The following is a 27,528-nucleotide window of genomic DNA, read 5'->3' on the forward strand; positions in this document are numbered from 1 at the left end:
AGCTAGCGAAATTCTGACAGGAGATATTCTTTGGTGGAAATTTACTCTTAAGAAGGAAAAGAAAATGAGTCTTTGAGGGTCATAGCTGACAAGGAGAGCAGAGCTTTTGAAGGTGGTGCTGGGAAATGCACCCAACCAGCCTCTCACCAGTCACTGGGGCTTGATCCAAAGGAGAGACTGGAAGGTCCCCCTGAGATGCTGGTAACTTTTGTAAACAGAGAAGATGCCAAGGGGAGGGATGTGCCCGCTGCCCAGGGACCCAAGGAAGGAGGACTCCTAGCACCTTTCACTATTTGGGATCCTGAGCAAAAACCACTGGCATGTTCAATCCAGGGACTTGTTTATTCCAGGACGTGTCTCAGAAAGAAGTGACACTAGTGATTTAACATCGAAGATGACATTCAACTCCTTCCTTTCTCCCTGACCTGTTTGCTGAAATTTCAGAATCCTTATGAAAGTTATCTTTCTCACCACAGTTCATGAAATTCAGCCACCAAGTTAATCTGGAAATTCTGTCAGAACAAACTCCTTCTCATATGTCAGCATCTCTGGGTTTTTCCACGCTCGAAAAAAAAATACATCGATGTGTATAAAAATAAAAGAAACTGAAGGGTAGTGAACAGAGAAAGTTATTTTGATATTTTTGAAATCTAAAGACATATTTGAAAATCAGGGGATGCTGTAGCTTCAACAACAAAGATGTGTGCCTTGGATCTATACTATTTTGATTTTCTGTATTATGTCACTATATTATCTATTGATAAGGACCACCCTACAGATTTTTTGTTAGGTTAGGTAATTTAATTGATCATGTTATTAAATGGTATAGAATTGAACAATGAATTATAATCTAATGCTATAAGTCATCTCCAACGACAGAGATTTATGTACTGAATTTATGCATATTCTGGATCCTAAAATTAATGGCACAATTTTTAAAGTCATGAGGTAGAGTATCAGAGAAGGAATAGTGAAGGCAAAATAAAAACTTTTTATTTTCTTATTCTTAATTGATCTGACAATAGTTTATTCAAAATAATAACAGTAATGTATTTAACTGTACAAATTCAATTTCATAAATAATTAAATGCATATCTAAATGTGTGTGTGTAATACAAATGACAGCAATGGATATAAGGAACTGGACAGAGGTGTTTAGGTTATACACTTAATAAAAAATATTTAAAAAGAAGTTGTCTTAGTCTGTCCAAGCCATCATAACAAAATACCACAGAATAGGTGGCAAATGAACAGCAGAAGTGTATTACTCACAGTCCTAGACACTGGAAGAACCAGTGAGGTTAGAGATCAGGGTGCCAGAATGGTAGAGAAGCCTCGTCCAGGTACATTCTATCCTCAAGAGCAAAAGAGATTAGGGAATTCTGTGGGATTTCTTTTATTAGAGCACTAATCATATTCATAAAGACTCCACCCTTGTACCTAATCACCTCCCAAAAGCCACACTCACTATTATCACCACATGGAGCAGGGGGTGTTAGTATTTCAACATATGAACAAACATTCAAACCACAATAAAAGTATAACATACATGGTGAAAGGAGAAGAAATGAAATCCTGTAAGATGCTCAGTTAAAATCACAAAAGGTAGAAAAAGTAAAAGATAAAAATAGGAATAAGAGCAATAAATAGAAAGCAGTAACAAATATGGTAGAAATCAATAATAGAAAGATGACTTAGAAAATCCAAAAATATGTGAACACTTGTAAATAACACATTGACTGATCAAAAAAGAAATGTGAGGAGAAATTTTAAAATATTTTGAACTAAATGAAAATGAAAACACAACATTTGTAGGCTACAGCAAAAGCCACGCTTAGAGGGAAAATTACAACATTAAGTGTACCCATTAGAAAAGAAGAAAGATCTAAATTCAATAACCTACATTTCTACTTTAGGAAACAAGAAAAAGAAGAGCAAATGAAGTTCAAGCTAAGCAGAAGAATAGGAACAATAAGAATTAGAGCAGAAATCTATAAAATTATAAACAGGAAATCAAGAGAGAATATTTCAAAAATCAGATATGGTTCTTTTAAATGATCAATAAAATTGAGAAGCCTCTAGCCAAGCAAAAATAAAGAAAAGAGAGAGAACACAAATAACCAATGTCAGAAATTTAAAAGTATACTGCTAGAGACCCTACAAAAATTAAAAGATAATGAAGGAATACTATGAGCAATTCTATACCCACAAATTAGATAACCTAGACAAAATGAGCCATTTTCTTAAATGATACATTTGCCAGAACTCATACAAGAAGGAATAGACAATAGGAATAGGCTTATATCTACTAAAGATATAGAATCATAATTAATAACCTAAAACAGAAAGCACCAGACCAAGATGGTTTTATTAGTGAGATTATACCAATTCTCTACAATCTCTTTCTGAGGATGGCAGCAAACAAAATACTTTCTAGTTCATTCTGTAAGTCCGGGATGATCCTAGCACTCAACCACAAAATAATATCTACCATGAACATAGATGGAAAAATCCTCAAGAAAAATTGAAAAATCAAATTCAAAAAGGTATAAAAAGAATGATACCCCATGCCCAAGTAGGATTTGTGCCAGATACGCAAAGTTGATTCAATACTTAAGAAAACAACTAAGTTCACTTATCATATCAACAAGCTAAAAAAAAAAAATTACATGATTATGCCAATAGATGTATAAAAAGCATCTGACAAAAATCCAACACTCATTTATGATGAAAAACTCCCAATGAGCAAGGAATAGATAGAAACTTCCTTAACTTGATAAGATTATCTACAATAACACTGCCCCATGCCTCCTTCCCAGCCCCAGGGAAGTTGAGTGACTCTCTTTGGCATGCCCAACATCTGCTCTCCTGTTCACACGGCATTTTATCTGTGTATGTGTCTCTCTTCCCAAATTTCTCCCTTTATAAGGATGACAATTATTTTGGTTTGGGGGTTCACACTATGTAACTTCTACTTATTTGCAATGCCCCTTATCTCCAAATAAGGATCCATTGTGAGGTAGTTATTGTTCATACTTGAACATATGAATTTCAGGGAGGTACAGTTCAGCCCATAACACATGTCTATGTGTCTAATACTGTACTAGGCTCTGTTAGGGATCCAGAATATTCTAAGATTCCTTGTCCTGGAGAACATGACAACACTTACTACCATAGCAACTGCATGACTGGTATCATAGGAAAATTCAAGGAGTATGACAAAAGTGAGAGGTACTGACGGCTGGCCTAGCTTAATAAAAAGGGCACTGGAGGCCATGTACAGCTCAGGAGAGACCAATGATGGGGGCAGCTCAGGGCACATCTTCCTAAGAGCAGTGAGGATGGAGCAGGGGCACATCTGATGTCAGGAAGTGGGAGTGAGGTGAGAGCCCCCACAGCCCAGTGTCCATGTTCACACTCTTCAGGATCTGCATGTGGCTGGTGTTGGGCACAAGATGGAGCTTTTCTAGGGAACTGTGAGCGGGTGAGAAATCTAGAAAACCAAAGGTGAGACCACATTACAAAGAATCATGATTGATAAAAGTGAGCTCAGGGTAGGTCCCGAGGGGTGGAGTGGGCGGTGGTGCTTAGGTTTGGGAACTGGAAAAGGGAGCTAACAAAAGTTACCCTACACAGACTTCAATGGAGAGGACATTCATTCACTCAAAAAATACTTATTGAGTCTAATCTCTGCATGAGAGGAGATAATATACAACACACATTTTTCCTAAAGTAAAAGATCATATACAATTAAAACACCCATTTATAGAGAGATGTGTTTGGACCTGCTGGGATGGGAATAATCTCAGGAAACCCACCACGGCCTGCTTGGACCTGTTGGTGTACTCAAGATTAACCCCTGAAACTCAGTTCCACCTTGACCCTTCACCACAGAGTGGTCCCGCACTGAGTGGGCCAGAGGCGACCATAACAGACCTCAGACTGTGCTCCAACAAGGATGGGGTTGAAAAAAGAACCATTCTAAGAGAATCAGAACCAAGCTCGGTATCAGATACATAGGCTGGAAAGACGGAAAACCAAACATCATTAAGTGAAATTGTATTGTTCAAATTTCCAATTACATAAATCAATACTATTTTGCTCAATGCTGTGCTGTATACTGTACATCACATGGATTTATAGTCTTTAGGATGGATCGAGCCAACGACCATCCATGTTACATCAGCAGGTTCTGTATCTCATGGTGTCAGCAAAAAAAAAAAAGACAGTTACTTTTACATTCAAGATGAAATCACATTGTATTTTCAAAGCACATGTCATCTCAAAAAATTATGCTTAGGCAGGGTTTTTCATATAAATAATTCTCTACTGGGCAATCTATCAGAGGCTGGTTTTTCCTTTCTCCCTATTTTTTTTTTCAAGTTCACTTGGTGTGTTTAAAAATAAATAAAAAATGAAAGCGTAATCCTTAAAAGCTCACCTCTAATAGCAGATTTGATAAGAAAAAAACAAAGAACTTTTTCCTGAAGAATAACACTCTGTTATAGTTTATCATTGGATTCTTGATTCAATAGCTAAAGCATCTTTAACTCTTAACGTTTACTAACATGGCTATAGATGAGAATATAGCATTTGCAAATAACTACAAATAATTTATTAGTTTGTTCATCCACTTATTTTCTTGTGATATTTTTTTCTGTTTCATTTCAGAAAATCACAGATTTTCAGATCTGCATTATCAGAGATCTTTGACCACTGGTTCGCAGTTTAAATTAAAAAAAAATCAGACTCATTTATTTCATTTTGATTTTTAAAGAAATAGAAGAATATTCTAGAAAAGTCATAGAGACTCTCCTGTTGATTTCTACCTTCTATTACAACAATGTGAATTTTAAAACACTTCTTTGTTTTTTCATCATATGCAAGTATTTTCGTGTGATTATAGGAATTATAAAATCTGATGTCCTACTTGTTTTCAATTGTGAGGCCCCTGGAGGTGCTGCCCACAGTCAAGCATAGACAATGGAAACCATGACCTTGCAGGTGAAGCAAGGTTATGTGGGCGCATCAGCCTCTCCTTGGGGAGAAAACTGCTGTGGGGACCAAGGAGAGCATCACCAGGAATCCTCAAAAGCAACCCCAGAAAAGCACACGGGATCAGCTCCGGGTGAGGCACCTTGGGGCCCCAAGAGGGCGTCTCATTTTGTTGCCATGAACACCGGAGGTTAGGCAGTGACAAGACGGGCCATTTATGGAGAGACTGAAGAAAAGAAATGACCCAGCAGTCAGATTTGCCTTGTTTTTCTTTCTAGTGCTTTCTCTCTCTCTTCCCTCTCAGCCTCCCTTCTCCCTCAGTCCCCAGGACAGCATGCGCCTCTGATGGTGTTTTCCTGAAGTCACTGGGGACCCTGAGGGCCACAGCACCCGAGGGCGGGGTCCCACCCCCACCCCCACCCCCACCCCCACCCCCCGACCCCACCCCTCTGACAGAGGCTGCACCTTTCTTCCGCCTCTTCCTCCCCATTACACAGAATTTAACCCGCAGCCCCATCACCCCAGCCCCTTCTGGGGACCCTGGGCACCCCCGCGCATGGTCTCTCCTCCTCGGAGACACCCTGAGGTTCTAGTCCCCACAGGGGAAGGGCAGGGCGGGCAGGGTGTGAAGGCGATCCCCCTTAGCTTCCAGGCTGAGGACCCCCCAGGCCATGTGTGGCTCCCATGGCCGTGGGGCCATCGCCCTGGCCCTGCGCACCCCACCCAGCGCTTTCATGGCTTAAATGCTTTTCCCCAGTGTTACTCTTGATTCAGTGCTGGAGGCTCTGGAAGCTGAAGATGGGGCTCATTCCTTCCTAAGAATTCCAGAATGTGCTCAATTGTTCTTTGACTTTCCTAAGAATTTTGGACGTGCTCAACTGTTTTTACTTTGACTCTTTTCTGAATTCTAAATAATAGTCATTCCTTTCCAAACATGGCCTTGCCTTTATTGTGCACAGGAAATTGGTGAAACTTATTGGGGGGGGGGGGGGGAATGCTTCCCTGAACAATTAGGTAATAAAAAAATAATCTGGAATTTAACCAGGTCACATCTATATGTATAGTTCTCCATATATGTGAAAAGGAAACAAAAATTAATATAAATTAAAGGAAGAGAAATGCTTTTAAAGCACTAAGAAAATATATCCGACCTGAGAGCAACTGTAATAAGATACTCCATAATGCTTTAAAGTGTCTTATTTATCATCACGATGAGTGTATGGACAACATAATGGTAATTTTGACCAAGGTCAGTCCTGTAATTTAGTCATCCTAAATATGCAAAGATACTTGTCTTTGGGAGTTGGCACCGGGGCAATCTTTTTTCACAACTTCGAAATTGGCTCAGAGCCACAAATGTCATAAGGATTCATGTTTTTCTCTCTGGTCAACCAGAGTCCAAAATCTCAGGATGCAACATGAGCAGAGACTTGCTTTACATTAGATATTGCTTCTTGAATATCTAATGCAATTACATTTCTTCTATTGCCATAGCATTTTATTAAACCCTTTTCACCTTTTGGCTGAGAGCCTATCAGATAAACAGATGATCCAATAAAACCACATTTTATTACATAAAGAGAGCATGTGGCTCAGAATGTGTCCATACCGAGCTACTAGAACCCAGCTGAACTGCTAGATAACCCAAAATTGCCATTTCAACTGAATTCACCATCTCAACTACTAGTCAGTTCAGCTACACACCCAATCTCCTGCCCTAATAACAGACATTGAACTAAATTGATCAAATCCATCGTTCCAAGGGACAGCACATAATTTCAGCTTTAGCACCTATGTGTAACTTAAAAGTTAAAGATAAAATTCTGTTCTTAATAAACTGGGCAGGGACCCTCCATTGTCTCAATGTCCACAGTTATAAAGGGACAATTTTTATTATACCAAATTTCCTAGAATGATGATAGAAATCTAAATATATAATCCATCATACCCTGTTGACCTGCTAAAGTGTGTGTCACCTCAGAGTGGCAGGAAAGGGGACTCTTCTCTGCCCAGTCTTCTGTTTGGCTGGGTCAACCAAGTTGTAGAAGTCATAGGGGAAACTGAGTCACAGAGCTCTCATCATCCAGGTTTGTTCAACAGTGGTGATCATAGTGGGCCAGGAGGGGTCAGAGAAAGCAAGTTCCAAACTCAAGAGACTTTTGAGTCTCTGCTTATGTCAGGCTTGCTCTCACCCCAGTAGCCAAAGCACATCACGTGGCCAAACCCAATAGCACCGTGAAAGTAAAATACTGAAGGGAGCGATATAAGGAGGCATGGAAAAATCAAGTCTATTGCTGCAACTTCCCTCATACGACCTGGACCCTGGTATAAAATTGGAGACAGATGATGAGAGGAAGGAGGTTTTTCATTATATTTAACAAAGGGAGCCAGCATGGCCAGGTCATTGCTTAGAGCAAGGAGTGAAGGAAAGGAAGGTACAACATACGTTTTCTAAGTCTGGGGCTCAAGCAAGTACACAGAAGTTAACGACACTGATTTAGTGGAGGATTTATCTTCCTACACCTCTGTCTCTACATCTGTGTACCACAAAAATTCTCAGACTGTTTGGTTTCTGCATCCTTTTAGTCTCTTAAAACTTACTGAGCACGCAAAGAGCTTTACTTCATGTGGATTTTATCTATGTACTAATATATTAGAAATTTAAGCAAAATTTTTAGATATTTATTTACTCCATGTTTTCAAAAACAACAAATCCATTGCATATAACCCTAAATAACATAATATTATGAAAAATAACTATTGTGAAACAGAAAAGAATAACAAGATGGCATTGTTTTATAGTTTTGCAAGTATCTCTCCAAGCTAGCTTAATAGAACACAGCTAAATTTTCATTTCTGCATCTGCATTTAGTCTGCTGTGATTTATTTTGGTTGATGCTTGTGAAGAAAATGCAGTATGACACAAATAAGTAGGTGGAAAAGGGCAGAGTATTTTATAGTCTTTTCAGATAATTGTGGATATTCTTCAAAACCATGTCAAAACTCAACACTGGTGCTTTTTTAAATGTTAGCTGTACTATGAAATCTAAGACTATCCTGGTGGATTTTCCCTACTTGGTTATAGTAACACTCACTCCTCTATACCATACCTTTAATAGATATTTTGTTCCTACATTGATTATTTGGAAAAGATGGGTTGGTTAATTTATGCAAATCTTCCTGTTGTTGACTCTGTGCTTACATAATCTGCAAAACATCCACATTCTTTAATACCACCACCTCACCAAAACACATCTTTAAGCACTGGAAAACTGTCAAGCTTGTAGTGGCAGATACAACTTTTCCAAATTTCTAATTTTCACTTGAAGGCTCAGATTTTATCATTGGCAACAAATACTGTCAGTTGTTTTCCTAGAAGTGACAGGCTCCCTTCATTCATTTTTAAAAGAAAGTGCCTGCCAAATATCTAAGTTTGAATAACCAGTTTGTCAGACTTTTCAAGTAAAAAATACTCTCCTGAAAAAGCAGCTACTTCAGTTCACAACTCCATCACACAACTGCTTTGCCTCCTGACAGTCATCATAACGGGCACTGCATTGTACTTCCCGCCTTTTCATACATAATATTAACAAGATGTGTACTCGAGGGGTAATATTTAGTAAAATTAATCATTTTTAATGCCGTATCAAGGACATTCCTGTGTGAAACTGGCATTTTGCTTGTTTGTTTTCATCTCTCTGAGAGTTTTTTGTTGTAAGTTATGGTTTGGGGCATGGATTCCCACTAAGGCACCATCAGTCCCATTATGGCATTTGCACCATTAGTGCAAAAGACAAATGACGACTAAGGTTGTTAGGAAAATAGTTTTGAATGGATTTGGGGCATGGATTCCCACTAAGGCACCGTCAGTCCCATTATGGCATTTGCACCATTAGTGCAAAAGACAAATGACGACTAAGGTTGTTAGGAAAATAGTTTTGAACCCACAGATCTCCTCCTTATATATTCTTGGAGACACTGAAGGTCTATGGATCACACATTGAGAACCACCTTACCAGGGCAAATTTTTTTTTATTGTATTATTTTTTATTGAGGTAACATTGGTTTACAACAAAGGAGAGAATTAAGAAGATGTGGTTTATATACACAAGGGAATACTACTCTTTAAAAAGATGAAATCTTGTCATTTGCGACAACATGGCTGAAACTGGAGGGGGTGCTGCTAAGCAAAATAAATCAGAAGGAGAAAGTCAAATACTGGGTGATTTCACTCATGAGAAATACAGAGCAACAAAACAAAGGATCAGTGCAGATTTATAGAGATGAAACTGATATGTTTAGAGACAGGAACTTATGGAGCTACTTTGCTTTCCGCAAACCTTTCCACAATGTATGTGCAAGAGGACTGCCAGACTCAAGAGCATGCTGTAAAAATAAGTCATTTCCATGACAAGTATTGGGTACCTGCGAATGGAAGCAATTTGAGTATATAAAGACAGTCAAAAGCAGACTCAAAGGCCTCCTTGGTGGCTCAAGGGATTAAGTCTCAGCACTATGAAGCTATAGGCAGCCGCTACAGCATGAGTTCAGTCCCCGGCCAGGGAGCTGACCCACATGGCGCAGCAGACCTCTCCTGACTCGTCTGCTGCTCCCCTCAGCAGTGTGTTTCAGTCAGTCTGCCTGTTCTGTTCCTCACTCAGTCTCTGAGGAATCCTCTCACTTCCCCGCACTCCTGGCCTACACCCCAGTTCTTATATGCATAAATTAATAAAATAAATCTTTAAAAAAAAAAAAAAGCAGAGTCAAGATGAAAAAATAAGACCTTCTCAGATGAGAACCCCAAAGTCAGTGACAGGGCAGCATGGGTTTGGGCATAAGACAAAAGCCCTATGCCAGGCTGGAGAACAAGAGCTTGGGAATCTAGAAAGATCAAAATGGCTTTAGATAAAGAAGCTCTTGGAAGCCAAATTTGGAAGGGCGAAAGAGACAAAGATTGACTAGAGAAGAGGAAAGACCATTTATACACAGATAATTAATCCACATTTCAACCTGCTGCAGAGGATGGGACGTTTGTAATATGGGCAACTTGATTCTGGGTGGGGTAACACACATCTGAAGAGGTGTGACCTGCACCTCTGAATCACAGTGTTGTGAATCCATGTTACCATGATAAAAAATGATAATTTCAAGAAAAAAAAAAAAGAATGCCAGTGCTGGAGAAGATTTCTTATTTGGCCATTTTTGGTGTCAAGTCTTATGACGGGGTGGATGATATCAGCTCTCTAGGCCTCTGGGACTCAGTCATGAAAAGGTGTAATAAAGTATCTATCATGAGGACTCACATGAAAATGGATAGTGGCAGACTCACCCACTGTCAATAGAGGGACGGCTTTCAACAGATGTTTGCAGGGTAGTGGTAATAGTCATGGCGGGGAGGGGAGCAGGAGCAGGAAAACCAAGGCAGGATTTGGCGGAAGACTTGGAGGAAGGAGAGCAAAAACACCACGAGCCACCCAACAAGTCAAATAGTTAACCCAGTGAAGGATCCATTTCAACTGCTCTGGCAGAGAAGCATTTGAACGTATAGATCATCAATTCATTTCAAGGTACTTGTTTTTAAATGCTTACTTATTTATATCAACGGCACCTGTTCCTTTATTGAAAACTCCTCTTTGGTGTTCCAGAAAAATTAAATTATTCCGATAGTCAGAAAATGCATATGCTCTTGGAATAAAACCATCAAAATATTTTTTAATTAGGGCTTAAATGTTGACCAATGAATCTTTATGACAATTATTGACTTTGTAAAGCTCCCCTTAGATTAATGTGAGATACAATCTGTGCATCTAAGATTTTTTCAATCAATGTTTTCATTTGGTTCCCCCCCCATATTTTTTTTTTTTATCTTTTCAACAAAAAGAGGCGGTGGTAAGAGCAGTTTGTCATTTTTAAGGCGCAAGGATTAGGCTTTGACTAATTGGAAGATTTGCCCATTATTTAAATGAAACTTGTTTGCAGTTTCATCATCCGTGAGGATCTAGAAGGGCGGCCGACTGGCCCATCAATTTGGTTAGAAAAGAATAAATGAAGAAGGAGACTGACAGTGTTCTCTCGTGGGAAGCTCTCTGTCGCTATATTGTTTCTCCAGTATTAATTATCCACGTAAAAATAATTCACTGCATGCACTATTATCCGTCCAGCTCCGCTCCCAGCCCTCCGCCTGGAAGCCTCTCCCCGCACATTTGCATCTCCTGATGTCAGCAACTGCGGGCACTGAAGTGTTCACTGTCACAGGCACCGGAAGCCGTAGCTCCAGGCTGCCAAGAGTTATTTTGGCTCAGACGGCTTCTGCAAGGGAGGTTAGCTCTCACCCACAGTGCAGGAAAGGCTCATTTGCAATCCCACACCCCTTCTCCAGGTAGGGTCTTGAAAGCACGTGCCACCACCTGTGCGTGAGCTGGGAGATGCCACGTGCATCTCCTCAAGTCACTGAGGAGCTCAGGGGACTAAGACCACAGGACTGATGCCAAAGGGGAGGCAGTGAAGGGGAGGAGAAGCTTGAGAAGGGAGGAGAGACTTCCCGGGTCACCCCCACCTTGTTTTATGAAAGGGCTCAGAGCTATTGGCATTAAAATGTCAGCTCCCCTTCCATGCACCATTCAAATAGTGGAGGATTGGACTCAGCTGGTAGTGAAATGCAGGCCTGACATTGGCCCTGCAGAGTCGAGGGTTGCAGAGATGCAGTAGCAGCAGGAAGGGCACGGCCGAGTAGGTACAAAGCCACCAGGATTCGGTACTGGGACATTAAGGGGCTTTGCTTTCTGCCCACCCAGACGGAGCTGCGCATTCTCAGGTACAATCTGTATTTGCTTCTCTCAGTCTTGGGGCTGAAAAGTCCAAGCTCAAGGTGTCTGCAGATGGTGAGGTGCCTGGCTTGTAGGTGGCTGCCACCTCAAACACCATTGTTAAAGTGAATTCTCCTTGGCTTTGTGGGAGGATTCAAGAATCCCAGCATCCCACCTCGATCCTGGATGCCTCAGGGTAGGTAGTACAGGGGATTTGTATACAGAAGGAGGGTGGGGCTAGGTTACTAACAAAAGACAGGATTGTTTCTGGTGATGCCACCTTCCCTCTGGGGCAGGGAGGGTCTTTCTTATCTTGCAGAAGACCTGCATTGTGCTGATCTGGAAACTCCAGATGGTTTGGTTTAGGATGACACTTTTGGGAGAGGTTAAAACTGCAATGATTCAATCTAGGAGGGAGGAGCATAAAGGACTCCATTTTGGGCCAGTTTTTACTATTTTTAATGCCATCACTTTGGGAGTCTGGTTTTCAAGATATGAATTTTGAGGGAACAAAAGCACTCAGTCCATAGCACCCTATAAAGAGCTTACCTACTTCAGGCCTCCCTGGTGGCGCAAGGGGTTAAGACACAACCTGTGAAGCAATCCGCAGCCTCTGCAGCATGAGTTCAATCCACCTGTTGGCCATGGAACAACCCGCATGGTGCAGCAGACCTCTCCTGACTTGCCTGCTGCTCCTCTCAGCAGTGTACTTCGGTCAGTCTGCCTGTTCTGCTCCCCACTCTGTCTCTGGTGAGTCCTCTCACCCACCCACACCTCTAGCCTGTGCCTGGCTCTTGTATGCATAAAATAAAAAATAAATCTTTAGAAAAAAAAGAGTTTACCTACTTCTACTAGGTAGATAGACTAAAACAGCCTTAACCAGTCATTCTCTGAGTGCTTTGTTAGTCAGCCTCTGGCGAGCATATTGGAGATGCAGCAGGGCCTCCCTCTCCAGCCCAGGTCTCCCCCCAGCCCACTGGGCTCCCATGCCTTATTCTTGGCACTCTTCACACTGGGAACCCTTCACACTGGGATACCCTTCTGCCTCTTATTCACCAGGATACTCCTATTCATACTGTTATAGGACAGGGAGAGGGGCAGCCCAAGCCCCACAAACCTGCCTATTCTAAATGGGTTCTGCCATTCGCCGCATCAACACAAAACATGAGACTTTAATGGGAAAGAACTTTAATAAAACTAGGAAACAATACAGGAAAGGCAAAGAGTCTAGTTTCTAAATAAAGCACCCAAAGTTACCCGTCCCCTCGTGGGTAAAAGTCCATCCATATGGGATTGGCCCAGAGCAAGGCCCCAAAGCCTGCCACAATTCTAAAGCATCTTCCTGTGGGGACCCACAGAAAAGGGTCAGAAACAACCAGACCAGACCAGCCCGGAAGGAAAAGAGCAAAATCAACATCAAGATAAAAGCTGCCATTGTCACCTCCCCACGGGTCTCACCCACATCTGTGTCACCCAGTCCACGACCAAAAGACAAGCGCAGTTTCTTCACGTGTCTCTAGGCTCCATGCGCCTCCTCCAGGTCTCCTGGCTCCATCCTGCTTCTTTCCTCAGTCTCTTCTGCAGCTTCTCCTCTTCCTGCTCAGCTCCACCCTCCCTTGGGAGGGGCAGGGAACCTCCCCCTTTCCTGGGGACCACCCTGTTACAATACCTATGGGCCCAGCTTAGGATAGGCCTCATTCTCCAAAGAGACACGCACGCCCCCAGGGCTTTCCCTGCACTGGGCCGCTCCCATTCCCACACTTACCCTCTGCCCCATAGCACCCCTGTGACTGCTGTACCCCTTGTGACTGCTGCACCCCAACACAAAGCGTGGTGCCGACACTTGACAGCCTTCATAGTGTAATCACAATTTCTTCCTCTCTCTCTCCCCCTCCCTCCCACCTTAAAAAAGCATGACCAGGGTCTCCCTGAGGGTTCAGGGGTTAAAGACACAGCACTATCAAGCTATTGTTGGCCACTGCAGCACAAGTTCAATCCCCTGCCAGGGAGCTACCCACATGGCACAGCAGACCTCTCCTCTCTGCCCGCCACTCCCCTCAGCAGTGTATTTCAGTACATCCGCCTGTTCTGCTCCCTACTCTGTCTCTGGGGAATCCTCTCACACCCTGCACCTCTGGCCTGCTCCCCAGGCTTATATACATAAATAAATAAATCTTTAAAAAAATTAAAATAAAAAGGGTTTTAAAGTAAAAAACTATGACAAAAACCTGCCATTAGGAATCTAATGGGTCACCCTCCTGGGCCACAGAGGGCAATACTCAACTCACTGTTGATCCCACGTGTTATGGATTGAACAGTGTCCCCCAAGGGAGCATGTTCAAGTCCTAAGCCCTGGAACCTCAGAATGTGATGTTATTTGGAATTAGGGTATTTATAGACTATCAGTTGTCAAGATAAGGTAGAGGGTGGGCCCTGCACCCAGGAGGACTGGTGTCTTTATAAGAAGAGGGGAAGACACAAGACCGACATAGGGAAGAAGGTCATGTAGGGGTGAGGGCAGAGACTGGACTGCTGCAGCTGCAAGCCAAGTGCTGTAGCAGCCCCCAGAAGCTACAGAGGCAAGGAAGGAGGCTCCCTTAGATCCCCCAGAGGGGCCCTGGCTCAGCCAACTCCTACTAACATCCAGAACAGTGAATGTCATTCTCACTGACAGGCTGTTGTTTCAGCACCCAGCTTGAGGTAGTTTGTCATGGCAGCCCTAGGAGAAAAGTAGCCACCTGTATAAACCCAAGAATCTTTGGGAATTTGCTTCTCTATTCCACAAGACTGAATTTCTGCAGCCTCGTAAGTCCATGTCACATAAGCACAAAAAAGAGTGCATAGATTCATGGCTGCTGATAGCTTCACGGAGCTGTGTCTTAACCCCTTGTGCCACCAGGGAGGCCCAAGTGCATAGATTTGTAGTATTACTTCTTGTTCTCCAAAGGGTGCTGACACCTCACCACACCACCTATTGTCTTGAGTTTAATCAGTGCAAGCCGGGATCCTTTGGCTTGGCCATGTGACCATGTTCCCCAAGTCCGTGAATCATTTTCACTGCTTTTGCTTCACCTTCTCCATTGCTACAATATCCTCTTTACACCAAAGTGATAAGAATTGAAAATGATATTCTAAATGAGACTCTGCTAGTCCTTTTATATAATGGTGGAATAGTTTTTTGACTCAAATTCAATACCCTCTATTCACACCTTTCCAGGCTGTTGGTACGTTTTTGTATTGCTTGATCATTGAGATTTCAAGGAACAGCTATTGCCACCTAGGAACTAGAGACTGCTGCAGGTTTAGAGGTTATAACCTACTTGCTTTTTGCTTCTCAGTTCATCATTGTCTGAAATCACACACTAATGGCTTATATTTAGTATGCACTTTATTCAATATTACAAACATCCCATGGTAATTAGGTCAGGTACACAAAGAACACGCCCCTTGAACTCCAACGTTATGGCAGGAGCAAAAACTGACATTTACTGAACCCCCACTCTGCCAGGCACTTTCCACCCAGGATCTTCATACCCTCAGAGTCAGATGCTATTGTTCCTGTTATTTCTGTTTTATACGTTTAGACTCAGAGCAGGAAGCCTCGTTGAATGTCACAGTGAGTAGCTCTCAGTCCCAGGATTGAACCTGGGTCATCTCTACTGCAAGGGCCACACTCGGAATCTGGACCACACAACCAGCAAGTGGGGACCGGCGACATTAGTCTCTTCTGCCGGGGAAATGGAGACCCAAAGGACCCAAAGGAAACCACAAGGTAAAGAGGCTGTGTGCCATGTTGGAAAGGAATAAAGAGCTCTGAGCTCTAGAATCAGTTTCTATAAGCCAATAGTTTGTAGAGATGGTAAATTTACCCACTGCTGGGTGATGTTGAGGAAACCACTGACACTTTCTGGGCTTCAGACTTCTCATCTGCAAATCGAGGGACAAAGAGGAGCTGATCTCTTAGCCCCGCTGAGCTTTTGTCTTGACTCGCTCAGAAGCAGGAGTTCAGGGTGGAAGGGGCATCCTGGAATGCATGTATTCTGTGTTTGCTATGCTTCAGCTAGGAATGCTTTCAATTCCTTATTAATTTGGTTTCATTTCAATCTCTTCGATCTTTTGGTTTTCCCCAGATTGAGGGACCTAAGACAAAGCAAGGAAGAAGAAGGCTCCCTAAGCCTCTCTGTCAAATTCCCAAGTGGGCAGAGCCAACCCATACTTGTTCTGCTGTGTCAGCGGCAGAAGGACGCTGGGGAGGGGCCATTGGTCTAGTTCCTGCAGCTCAGCTAGTCACCCCTGACCAAGCACCGCCGTTACCATGACAACAACTGCACTGTGCTCTGTGGGGGCCGAAGGTCACCACTGCAGATGCCACTACCAGCACACCCTTCTCCCCTCTCCAGCATGCCCTGACTCAGCAGCACCGGGGCCACGCACCCGGCCACTCGCTACCAAAAGCCATTATTTGGATCGTGGTCAAAAGATGTGAGCAGGGAGCTTCGCTCCCCATAGCTTTCCATGCCCAAAATAGGCACAGGACAAGAGAGACCTCGTTCACATGATGAGAGAGAGCCCATCAGCAAATGGGAAATATATATATATATAAAATATATATTTACATATTATATATATATCCCCCCAAATTATTAAAGTGCCAATATTTCCTCATTGAACTATAAACTTAAATTCTTTGCAATTTGAAGATGTGGGTCTAAGCTTTGCAGAACCTAACAGTTCCTTTAATGTGTGTACAAATTACCTGACGATCTTGTTAAAATGCAGATATTGTGACACAGGAGTCTGGGGCGGAGCCTGAGAGTGAATGTTTTACAAGGTCCCTGGGGGGCAGCTGCCCGTCCATGGACCACACTTTGAGTAGCGAAGCCTCCCATCACGCTCGCTCCTATTACATACATAAAGCTGACCCTGCCCAATCACTGCCATCTATCATTTCAATAAGAAATCAGAGTAAATATTAGCTGGTTCAGAGCACACATTCCTACAGGGCAGAGACTACATCTGCTTGGAATAAAGATAATAGCCACAGTTTATTGAGAGCTTGCTCTTTGCCTTCGCACGTGCACACACACGCACTCCACACAATAGCTTTGCAATGTGCATGTTACTTAATCAGAACAAAAAATCAGGGCACTGGGGTCAGGTGTGCTCAGGGACGTGCCCAGAGTCACCCTGGTGCTGCACGGTCAAGCCAGGATTTGAAGCATCTGTCTTTCCCCAAACCAGGTGCTCTTCTGTCCCCACACTTCCCTGCATGTGCCCACGGCACACAGAGGGCAGAATGCACCCCACTTCCCCAGGGCACCACCTCTCAGGCTTTCCCTGTCGCCCCATCGGGCGCACCACTTCAGGGGGTCACCAGGAAGTCCCCAGACTCATCTCCGGCCAGTCCCACTGCTATGATCTGGGGGTGTGGGGGGAGAGGATGGTATTTGAGTTTCCATTCAGAGATTTATTAGGAGCATCCCACATCTGCACCGGGCGGAGACTGGAGAAAGCCAGAGACACGGGTTCTGCCCTCCTCCTTCTAGCTCCCCCGCTGATTTTTTTTACTATTGATTAAACTTTTTTATTTTCTTACATTTTTGTTGTTCATTTTTGGACAGTATTTGGTTTCTCCCCTCGGGGTAGCCCCTGTATTTCTCCCAACACATGGCCCGTGACCATCCCCACAGCTCCTGATGGCTGTTTGGACCCTTCCCCACCCCTCCCCTGCTGGGTGCCTCAGACCTGGGGTGTGCCTCGGACCTGGGGTGTGCCTGCAAGTTTCGTCTTTTTATTTTTTCTGACTCTGTTCGGTTTCCCTGTATTCCTCCGATGTTTTCATCTCTTCCTCTCTGATCACAGGTCGAGGCTCAAGCCTCGACACGCATGGCACAGGCTGAGGAGGCTGGCTGCCAGGGCGGAGCTCCAGAGGTGTCCCGGGAGGAGACTGGCACGCGGGGCTGGGGTGGGGGCACAACGAAGAGGGGCCCCGAGGCAGATCCTGCTGGAGCAGAAAGGGCCGCTGGAATCCACACTGTGGATTCCTGCACTCACCACGGCCCCCCAAGGCTGATTTCATCTCTGAGCATCAGTTTTGTGCTTTTCCTATTTTCATCTCAATGTTGGGATCATGAACGCCCACGTCGGAGGCTGGTGGTGCAGCTGTGTCCGTTTTGCAGCCCAGGGACTGGAGAGGCACTTGGAGAGAATTGGTTACCTTTCTCCTGCCGCTAAATGAGTCATGGTGAAAATGAGAATTTCAGAGTGAAATCAAGAAGCAGAAGAAAAAGAGGTGAGAGCAGGGCAGAACCGAGGCAGAAATGAAGTCTGGGGCTTGGCAGGAGGTCAGCCAACACAACCAGGACCCACCTCGACCCCAGAAGAAGTGATGGAGCAGGAAGCAGGCGCAGATGACTGCCCAAAGCGGGCAGGACCGCCCCACAAACAAGGGTGCCAAGCCAAGCCAGTCCCACCCCACAAGTGTGGGTCTTCCTGAGAACCTGCTATACCACAACAGGCCGTTAGTCTCTCCTCCCCTCTCTGCTTTCTTGGTCCTTTCCGCCCACCACTTACACATGATCTTTTTTTTTTTTTGAAGATTTATTTATTTATACAAGCACTGGGTACAGTCAGAAGCGCAGGAGGGTGAGAGAATTCACCAGAGCCAGAGCGGGGAACAGAACAGGCAGACTGACGAAATACACTGCTGAGGGGAGCAGAGGGCAGCAGGAGAGGTCTGCACGCCATGTGGGACCCTCCCCGGCAGCCAGGTATCGAACCGGCGCTGCAGAGGCTGCGGCAGTTTTGCAACCCAGCGCTCAACCGCTGCACCACACATGATCTTGAAAAGCACCCACCACCCCCTGTGCCGGCTCTTGATCTGAAAGGGCTATATGGGGGCTTCTGAGACTTTTGATGAGTCCCTCATTCTCCTCCTGGTCTTCAGGTGAGCTCCCCAGTGTGCAATCTTCACCCATCAATCCTGGACATGGTCAACTATGGGTTCCCCAGGCTCACTTACATAGACCACAAGGATAAAAACACTTTTTGTCTCAGACTAATGGGTTTTGCCTAAATAAACCCAGGAGGGCCTCCCCGATGGCACAGCGGGTTGAGCGCAATGCTGTGAAGCTGTGTTCTGCCTCTGCAGTGCGGGTTCGATTCCCAGCCAGCCAGGGAGATACCCACAAGGCCGGGCAGACCTCTCCTTTCTCACCCGCTGCTCCCCTCAGCAGTGTTTTCAGTTGTCTGCCTGTTCTGCTCCCCTTTCTGTCTCTGGCGAATTCTCTCACCCTCCTGTGCTTCCGGCCTGTATGTATGTATAAATAAATAAATAAATAAATAAATAAATAAATAAATAAATCTTGTATAAATAAATAAATCTTTAAATAAATAAATAAACCCAGGAAGAAGAGGGAAATTTTTTTATCAGATTGCAAAGAGCAAGGAAGGACTCAATATATTTAAATGATCTAGATTCCGCTGGAGACCCCCAAACTTGCTTCCTCTCTGCCATATTTCCCAGTCCCTCCTGTAATTCAGGAACCGAACTCTAGACAATGGCAAGTGGGTAAAGTGTTGGGGGTCTGTTCAGCACAGACCCATGGAAGCATCCCACACAATCCTCTCTTCTGTCGCAAACGGGGCCAAGGGAACCTGAGGCCAGGAGATGCTAGACCACAGAGAGGAAACAGCCTGCATCCCTGGCATAAGATTGACCCAAATTAGACTGTGACATGAGCAAGAAATAAGCTACTAGGTTAAGCTCTCAGGGTTGCAGGTGTCTGCTATAGCTACTAGAATGATTTACCCCACCCAGAGCAGTGACAAAGACCTTTGATGAATGTTCTCCACACACCAGTGTTGGTCTTGCCACCGCGGGGCCTGCCACTGAGGGAGCCCCAGCCTTCAGGGAAGCACAGCCCCACATTAGGATTCTGACTGGAAACAGTCTTCCTGAGGATGGGGCCAGATATTACCAGGGGCCATGGTGAAGACACAGAGGGGACTAACAGCCAAAATGACTCCCTGTCCCTTGCCCCATCCAGCCCCCAAGGTCTCTGCTCCCTCACTGAGCTGGTATCCAATAGAACTCCAGGTTACACCACCACGCGGGCCACCCAGCTGGTCTCTGCCTGCTGATTAGGACCTTGGGCTGTGGGAAGAGGAGGGAGAGGGATGGGCGATTGCTCTGTAAGGTAGAAACTGCCTTTGCTTTTTGCTAAGTTCATAGTGTACTTTCATTTGGCTTTTTTTTTTTAAGCTGGTACCTAAGACAAACCTTCTACTGCTCTCTCATTCTATCAGAGGCCACTGACCCTACATTCTGGTCATTTTCAATAACTGTTACTTAAGAGCAAGAATTCTCAAATTTTAATCTGGAAATCTTTTGAATATGCAGATTTTTATTCCTTTGATTCCACAGATCTAGTGCTGACAAGTCTACATTTCTAACCAGCTCCTAGATGATGAGAGTGTGGCTGATGCACGGGCTGCCCTTTGGGTAATAAGGCTCTGGAAGGAAAAGAGACCTTACAGAGAGAGGTGGGGGTGCACCCCTGAATTCCATCTCTTGCATATTTTCCTATGTCCTCAAAAGAAGTGAATATTCTAGAAGATTCTGTGTCTGCAGGCTCTGCTTCCAGAGCTCGCAGCAATTCTGAGCTCTAGAATTCTCAAATCACGGTGCTGGAAGGGAGCTTGGAGACATCTTAGAAGTCATCTCATCTTAGAGTTTTTGAGCTTTTTATTTTTTCACTGTAGAATCCTTTCTTCCTATGAAGCATGCAGACATCAAGCTCAAAAACTCAAGGGAATAAAAAGTGGGAGACCTCAGGTGAGAGGGAGGAGACTCAGACTCCGCCCTTCCTGAGCCACCTTTCCTGGGTCTTCCCACAGCGGCAGTAGCAGGAAGAAGACAGACGTGCTTTTAAGTGCCTTGCTGCCATCACCTCTATTCCCCCCCACCCCCGGTCCCTCCCATCTGGGGGCAGGTCCCAGGGGCAGCCCAGACTTCTGTTCAGAGATTTCTGGATTCAATCCGGGACTTGAACGCCCATCGGCCTGATGATGTTAGGCTCCTCACACTTGCTGTTGGCACCTCTGTTTTCTCTGCATAAAACTTGAGGTCGACCCTATATGACTGGGTTGTTGAGATGAGACCTGTAATTAAAATCCCTGTGTTCTGAAGCCAGGCAAATGGTAGCTGCCTCCAAATCAGTGGCTCTGGCTTAATGTCCACAAATGACTATACTGGACTGTAAAAATGATCCTCCCCCCCCCCTTTGGAGAAGTTTCATTCACTTTCCTCAGCCCCCACTCATGGAAAGGAAAGCTCAGCCCCAGACACGTCATTCTCATAGACAGGGGAGGCGTTGGGCAGGGGTATGGGGCAAAGAGCGTGTATCCAAGCCAACCCCAGGCCTCAGTCCTGCCTTAGACACCTTTAAGATGTGCACAGCGGGGGCTGAGGTCACTCGTGATGGCCAAGTCCAGGGCCAGCTCTAGGGGCCATTCGGATGTGAGAGAAAGGGTGGTTTTCTGCAAGGATTCAGCCTAGAGCATCAGCTAGAGAGAAAATTGCATTATTGCTCTACTCTTTGTACTTTATACAAATTTCTTTTTAAAGCACATAAAGACCTTCATTATCTGAGTTAAGAGAGAGGAGGCAGATTCATTTGCCTTCCATGGCCTGGATTTTTTTTAAGGCTTTTGTGCAGTTTTTCCAAGTACACTTTTGAGGAAAGGGGTGATTATGAAGGAATTGGGGGTTGGGAACAAGTACCCATTATACACTTACAACACACAAGGCTCGCCGCACCCTGTGGCCTCTGCAAATGTCAGAGATGCACTATGGACATGAGTGCAAACCTGAGTCCCACAGAGACAGCTACATGCAAAGGACAAAAGGCAGACGTGGGTCAGGGACAGCAACACGAGATCCTGGATTGGGTTTTCAGTCATTTCCCTCTAACGGCCTCAAACCACAGAAGCTGCTCTGCTTTCTCAGCTGGAGTTCAGACAAGCAAAGCCAGCAGCAGCAGCAGCAGCAGCAGCAGCAGCAGTGCTCGCCACCCCTGGGGAGAGATGCAGACCCCAGCATGCCCTGTGGTCAGGCTCTGCCAGGTGGGCAGCCCAGGATTCTTGAAAAGAACCCCTGTGAGGACACACAGAGCTTGGAACATGCCTTTGTTGGGGGTAATGAGTATTTTACTCTTTGTGAAGAGCTATTTGCCATGATTGTCACAGCTTAGATGTAGGCACGAGGGCTTCTGGGAAGAGTGGCCTGGGTTGACGGGGCAGGGTCACTGGGAGCTTGAAGTAGCCAGAGAGCTTCTGAGAGGGGGAGAGGGGCAAATGCTTGTCATTAGAAACTTCCAGATTCAGAGCCCCCCAGGCCTTGCTGCTCACTGACCAACCCTCCTGGACTCATACCTGCTTGCTTCCTTCTCCTGATGCCTCCACCAGCCCCGCACCCCCCCCCCCCATGCCAGTGATCCTCTTAAAGCCATGAAACCCCTAATTGCACACTAAACAAGCCACTGCAATTCTTGGGCCTTGGTTAGGTGCGAGGGACTTTTCTTTCTCCTTGTGACAGAGCCCAGCACCCTCACTCCAGGCATCTCTCATCCCCACTCTGCATCCCCCCAACCCACATCCCATTTTCCCACATCACATCAGTGATTCTGAAACTTGCTTGCAAGTCTAAATCATCTAAAGAGGTTTTATGTGGTTGTTTTTGTTTTGGGGGGGATGTTATTTTAACACTCTTTTAGTAGTTTACAATTAAGAGTCAGCGGTGCTTTCTTCCTTCTCTATCTCTTCCAGTCATCTATCTTTTCTGTTCTCCCCTCCCACCCTCCTTGTTGCCCCTTGGCCTTTCTCCCTCCCTCTTCCTCTTAACTTCAGGAACCTCAAGTCTGTTGTCCATGTCAAGAAGTCTTTTAAAGGAAGGATTGGGGGTCCCAACTCCAGAGGCTCAGGGGTGTACCTTCCACATTGGCATTTATAAAATCTGTGCAGGTGATTCTAATCGCAGTCAGGGCTAAGAGTTCCTTCTCTGGACCCCAGCATGGCAGACATTGGTGGGGCATGCTGTTCCACACTGACAGTGCACTGGGATCACCTGGGAGCTTTCAAACTTTCCCAATCCTGGGCCCTGCCCAGAGCAAATCAGTCAGAATCAGCAGCTGGAGGTCCTAGATGTCAGTCATTTTCAGAGCCTCCCAGGAGATTCTAATGTGAAGCCAGGATTGAAATCCCCTGACAGAGACCCAAAGCACCACCAACAGCTATCATGGGAGGAAAAACCACCCAATGGCCATTCTGCAGTGAGAACCAGGACGAAGAATTCTCTGCACTTGCAACAACACAGCAAGGTCTGCTTTTCAGATTGGCTCCACCTCGTCTATTCACCTACTTCTCTCAGCTGCCAGTTGGCTACCTGGCTGCCAATATTTGTGCATAGGCTCCAGGAGTTTACAGTCAATAAAGTATCCCACCGGCAGACTTAAACAGGGCTGTTACCTAGCTATTACCTGGCCTGATTCAGCATGATTGCTTCTGTATTGCAAAATGATTTTATCTGCTGGTCTTTCACTCCATCAGTCTCTGGGAGAGAACAGAGCCTAGAAAACTAGAACAAGTTAACAAGAAAATTTGCAATTTCTAAACTGCCATAGCCCACTGTTAGTCTTTTCCTAACATTTGGCCTCATCACTAACAATCTTGCCAATGTATATATATTTTTTTATTGTGGAATTTTAGGACTCTATTGGAAATTCCTAGAAATGTTTTAGTAATAAATTCTGTTTTTATTTTTTTTTGGAAACCAACTCACTGTTTTTTTCTCTTATTTAATTCAAAAAACCTTTTATCATATGAGAATTCTTTTTATGTTTATCAAGGCAACATTGATCTACAACACTATGTTTTAGGGATAAATGTTCACACCTCTACAAATGTAAGTTGCCACACACACCACTAAAGCACCAATAATCTTCTATCATAGTCCACTGAGCTCCACCTCCCCTTTATTCCCAGCACCCTATCCGCGCACCGCCCCCCCCCCCAGAAGTTTCAACACAGCAGTCAGATTTCTCGAGTTTGTTTTGGCTTGGTTTTGTCCTTTGCTTTGGTTTTTATATTCCACATATGAGTGAAGTCATCTGGTATCTATCTTTCTAGTTCTGAATTTATTTCACTTAGCAAAATCCCCTCCAGTCCCATCCATGTGTTGCAAATGGCAAGAGTTCATCATTTTTTGTAGCTGAGTAGTATTTCAATGTGTGTACAGACCACAATAGATTCTGTTTTTAAAGAGGAAGCATCTGAAACTAGAAGCCAATGTACTGACATTAAGAAACAAAGCTCAGGGAAACTGATGATTACTCAAACATATACAACCAGACTGTAGGGTAAGGAAAAATGTCAGGCTTTTCTGCCCTCCCGCCATCAGGATAGATGAGGGAACCCTGTGGTCCTGAATGCGTGCCTGATGGCGGGCACCTGGAGTAGCCTGTGGGCATAGGTAGATGGGATTCACCTGGGCTGAGACTGGGCTTTTAAGGGCGGCGTCACGGGGACGCCAGCAGAAGCCGAGAAGCAACAGAACTAACGGAAGAGCAGAGAAGCAGAGAGAAGGCCAGAGAGCCCAGATAGAGTGAGGATTTGCTGGGGGCTAGGAGGACTGCCAGCCTCCTGGCCCCCCCAGCACCCCTGCCTGCCATATGTCTGCTGAACCCCAATAAAAGCCTGAAAACCCACTGAGGGCTCCAGGACTCTGACTCCTCCTTTACCCGGTCTGCTGGATCAGAAAACCTGCTTTGCGGTCTTCCTGCTCCTACACAGACAAAAGAAAAGCTAGAGTCATTTGAGTGGTCTACAATTATTTAATTACTAGACCTCAGTTATCCCCATCTGTCCTCATATTTATTTTTCTTCAAATTCTCTGATCGTCCTTGACTTTTCTTTATCTGCGTTTGTCTTACTGCCTTCTATTCAGTTCCTTTTCCACAGGGTAGGTGACCAGGGGATATGAGGAATTTCTGGAACTGTTGGTGCCTTCTCTACATCATGCCCATTCTGATAAAAATCTCCACATTGGTGGGGGTAGAAAATATCAATTAAATTAACTTGAGAATTACATTTAGAGTTTGAGTATAATTCACTCCAACTTACATGAGGATTAGAGACATTTTTGAGTGTCTCCCACAAATCAATCCCTCTTCCCACCACAGCATGTTGACTTCCCATTGGGCAAGATCCTTTCCCCTCCAGCTTTATTCAATCAGGCGCAGAACAGCTGAGTCTGAACAAAGAATCACATCCACAGCCATCCTGCCAGTGAGCAATCTGTCAATGGGATATGGTAAAGGAGAAAACAGCTTGTAAACAGATCTACCATTAGCAGAACTCCTGCTAACTGAAGAGAAGTAAAAGAACGTTCTATCACACACAACCCTATGGAATGAGGTGAATTCTGATAACTGTGATACTGGCCTCTCCCTTGCAAGGAACTTCTTACAAATAGGAGCTTATAAACTACATAAAAACAACTGTACAATAGCAAAGAAGAAGAAAACAATCGGGAAAAAAACAATAACCAAAAATGCCAGGAAAAAATATTACCCAAGAGTAACAATTTTAAAAAATATTTTTAAAAGTCTTTAAATTTTTAGGCCTCCCCGGTGGCGCAGCGGTTGAGCGCTGGGTTGCGAAGCTGCCCACGGCCTCTGCGGCGCCGGCTCGATCCCCGGCTGCTCCCCGGTCACTGGAGGAGGGTCCCACATGGCGCGCAGACCTCTCCTGCCGCCCGCTGCTCCCCTCAGCAATGTACTTCATCCTTCTGCCTGCTCTGCTCCCCGCTCTGGCTCTGGTGAATTCTCTCACCCTCCCGCGCTTCTGACTGTACCCAGTGCATGTATAAACAAAAACAAACAAATAAAATAAATAAATAAAACATGCCTCTATTAAAAAAATAAAATAAAATATAAAAAAAAGAAAAAAAGTCTTTAAATTTTTAATACAGAATCTCATATAAATACTCTTGAATGTTTCAAAAATTCACTAAGCATGATTGCAAGGTTTTTAAGTGCCTGTTTTAAGAAACTCCTCCACCAAAAAGGACGTTTTGATGTCCTCTGGTAGCGACTAAACTCTACTCCATCAACCTCAGCGGAAGAAGAAAGTAATCACGTGTAAATGTCAGAATACCACCAGTGGAAATAACCGTTCAGAAATACTTCTCTCTTCCTGAACAGGAATTGGAAACATCTCTTCTGTATTCAAGTTAAAAAAAAAAAAAAGAAGAAGAAAGAAAACCCACTGGGAATTTTTATAATGCAGTTTCTTTTTTCTTTTTCTTCCTCTGAAAGAAGAAGGGAGAGTTGGAGACAAGTAGGGAATGATATCAGTTTAAAAGCTATGTATGAAGCCAGTTAACATATTTCTTAAACGGCTCTTGTTAATCTGATCTGCAGTGCTAGACCAAGTGTCTGAGGCAGTTAACTCTGAAGCAAGAACGAAAGTAAACAGGAAGGCCCCTGCTCATAGATGCTGATCAGTCATTCCTAGATAAAGCTGTGACTAGTAACTTTTACAAACCAAGGACACAGACAGTGGCTACTTAAACCTTGTTTTAGTTTAAATCTTGTTCTCGATTATCTTTATTAAACTCAATCCTTGGAAATATTGCTATCACCATAGAATTTTATTTTTGTAAATAAGGTCTGGAAAATTCCTGGGTATGTGTGTGGTAAGCTTGAATAGATATCTGAGAGAGGATCTCAGTAACCCTAGTTACAGGTTCCATTATTGAAGTGGTGACTAATCCAAATCATTGCAACATTTATTGAAATTATTCAATATAAAGAGATCTATGCTTTTACGAGATTAGATATGTATTTGAAAATGAATATTATTTTATGTTAAAGTAGTCAGTAACTAGAAGGGGTGCTAGTGAACCCAACAATACTTTTTAAAGGGAGAAATTTTCTTTTTTGCTGAAATAACAAATATAGTCAATTCTGCTATATGATATTTAGGCTTCTAAATATCACTGCACTAGGCAAAATCACACAATTAAAAACCATAGATGTTATGGGGGAAATGAGCTTGGAATACAATGCTCAAAAACTTAGTGACATATCAAAAAAATAAGTAAATAAATAACAATCTTTGACAAAAGTAGTGCATGTGTTAAATGGTTATATATACTGCAATAAATACGGTATTTGCCCAGGGAAAGGGTGAGGCATCATGTGGTGGCTGCTTGTGTGTGTTATTGGGGCTGCGGGAGGCGACTGGGCAGGATGGAAGGTGTAACTGCATCCCCCTGGCACACAGGTATGCCGCACCATGCGTGGTAAACTGAGGTCACAGGCAGTTTTGTGAGGTGTGTGTCTTTTGTGTATCTCAGTGGTGGATCAGCTGGGTTCCATTTTCTGCATTCACCTAGTGTTCCTTGCTGATGAAATCACACATAAGTCAACATAAACAGAATTCAGTTGATGTTCATATTGTTCTCTAATATATCAAATTCAGAGTTTTGAAATAAGCTTTATAGCAGAAGTGAGATACACACACAACACACACACACATACACACGCACACATATTTTCCAGCCTTTTGCAAGACAACATTGTTCCTCATCTCACACAAAGCTTATCAGATTAATTTTTTGGCAAAGCAATTCAAAATATATTCCCCCCAAATCATAAAGACACCA

This window comes from Talpa europaea, assembly GCF_964194135.1.
Source record: "Talpa europaea genome assembly, chromosome: 2".
Classification (NCBI taxonomy): Eukaryota; Metazoa; Chordata; class Mammalia; order Eulipotyphla; family Talpidae; genus Talpa; species Talpa europaea.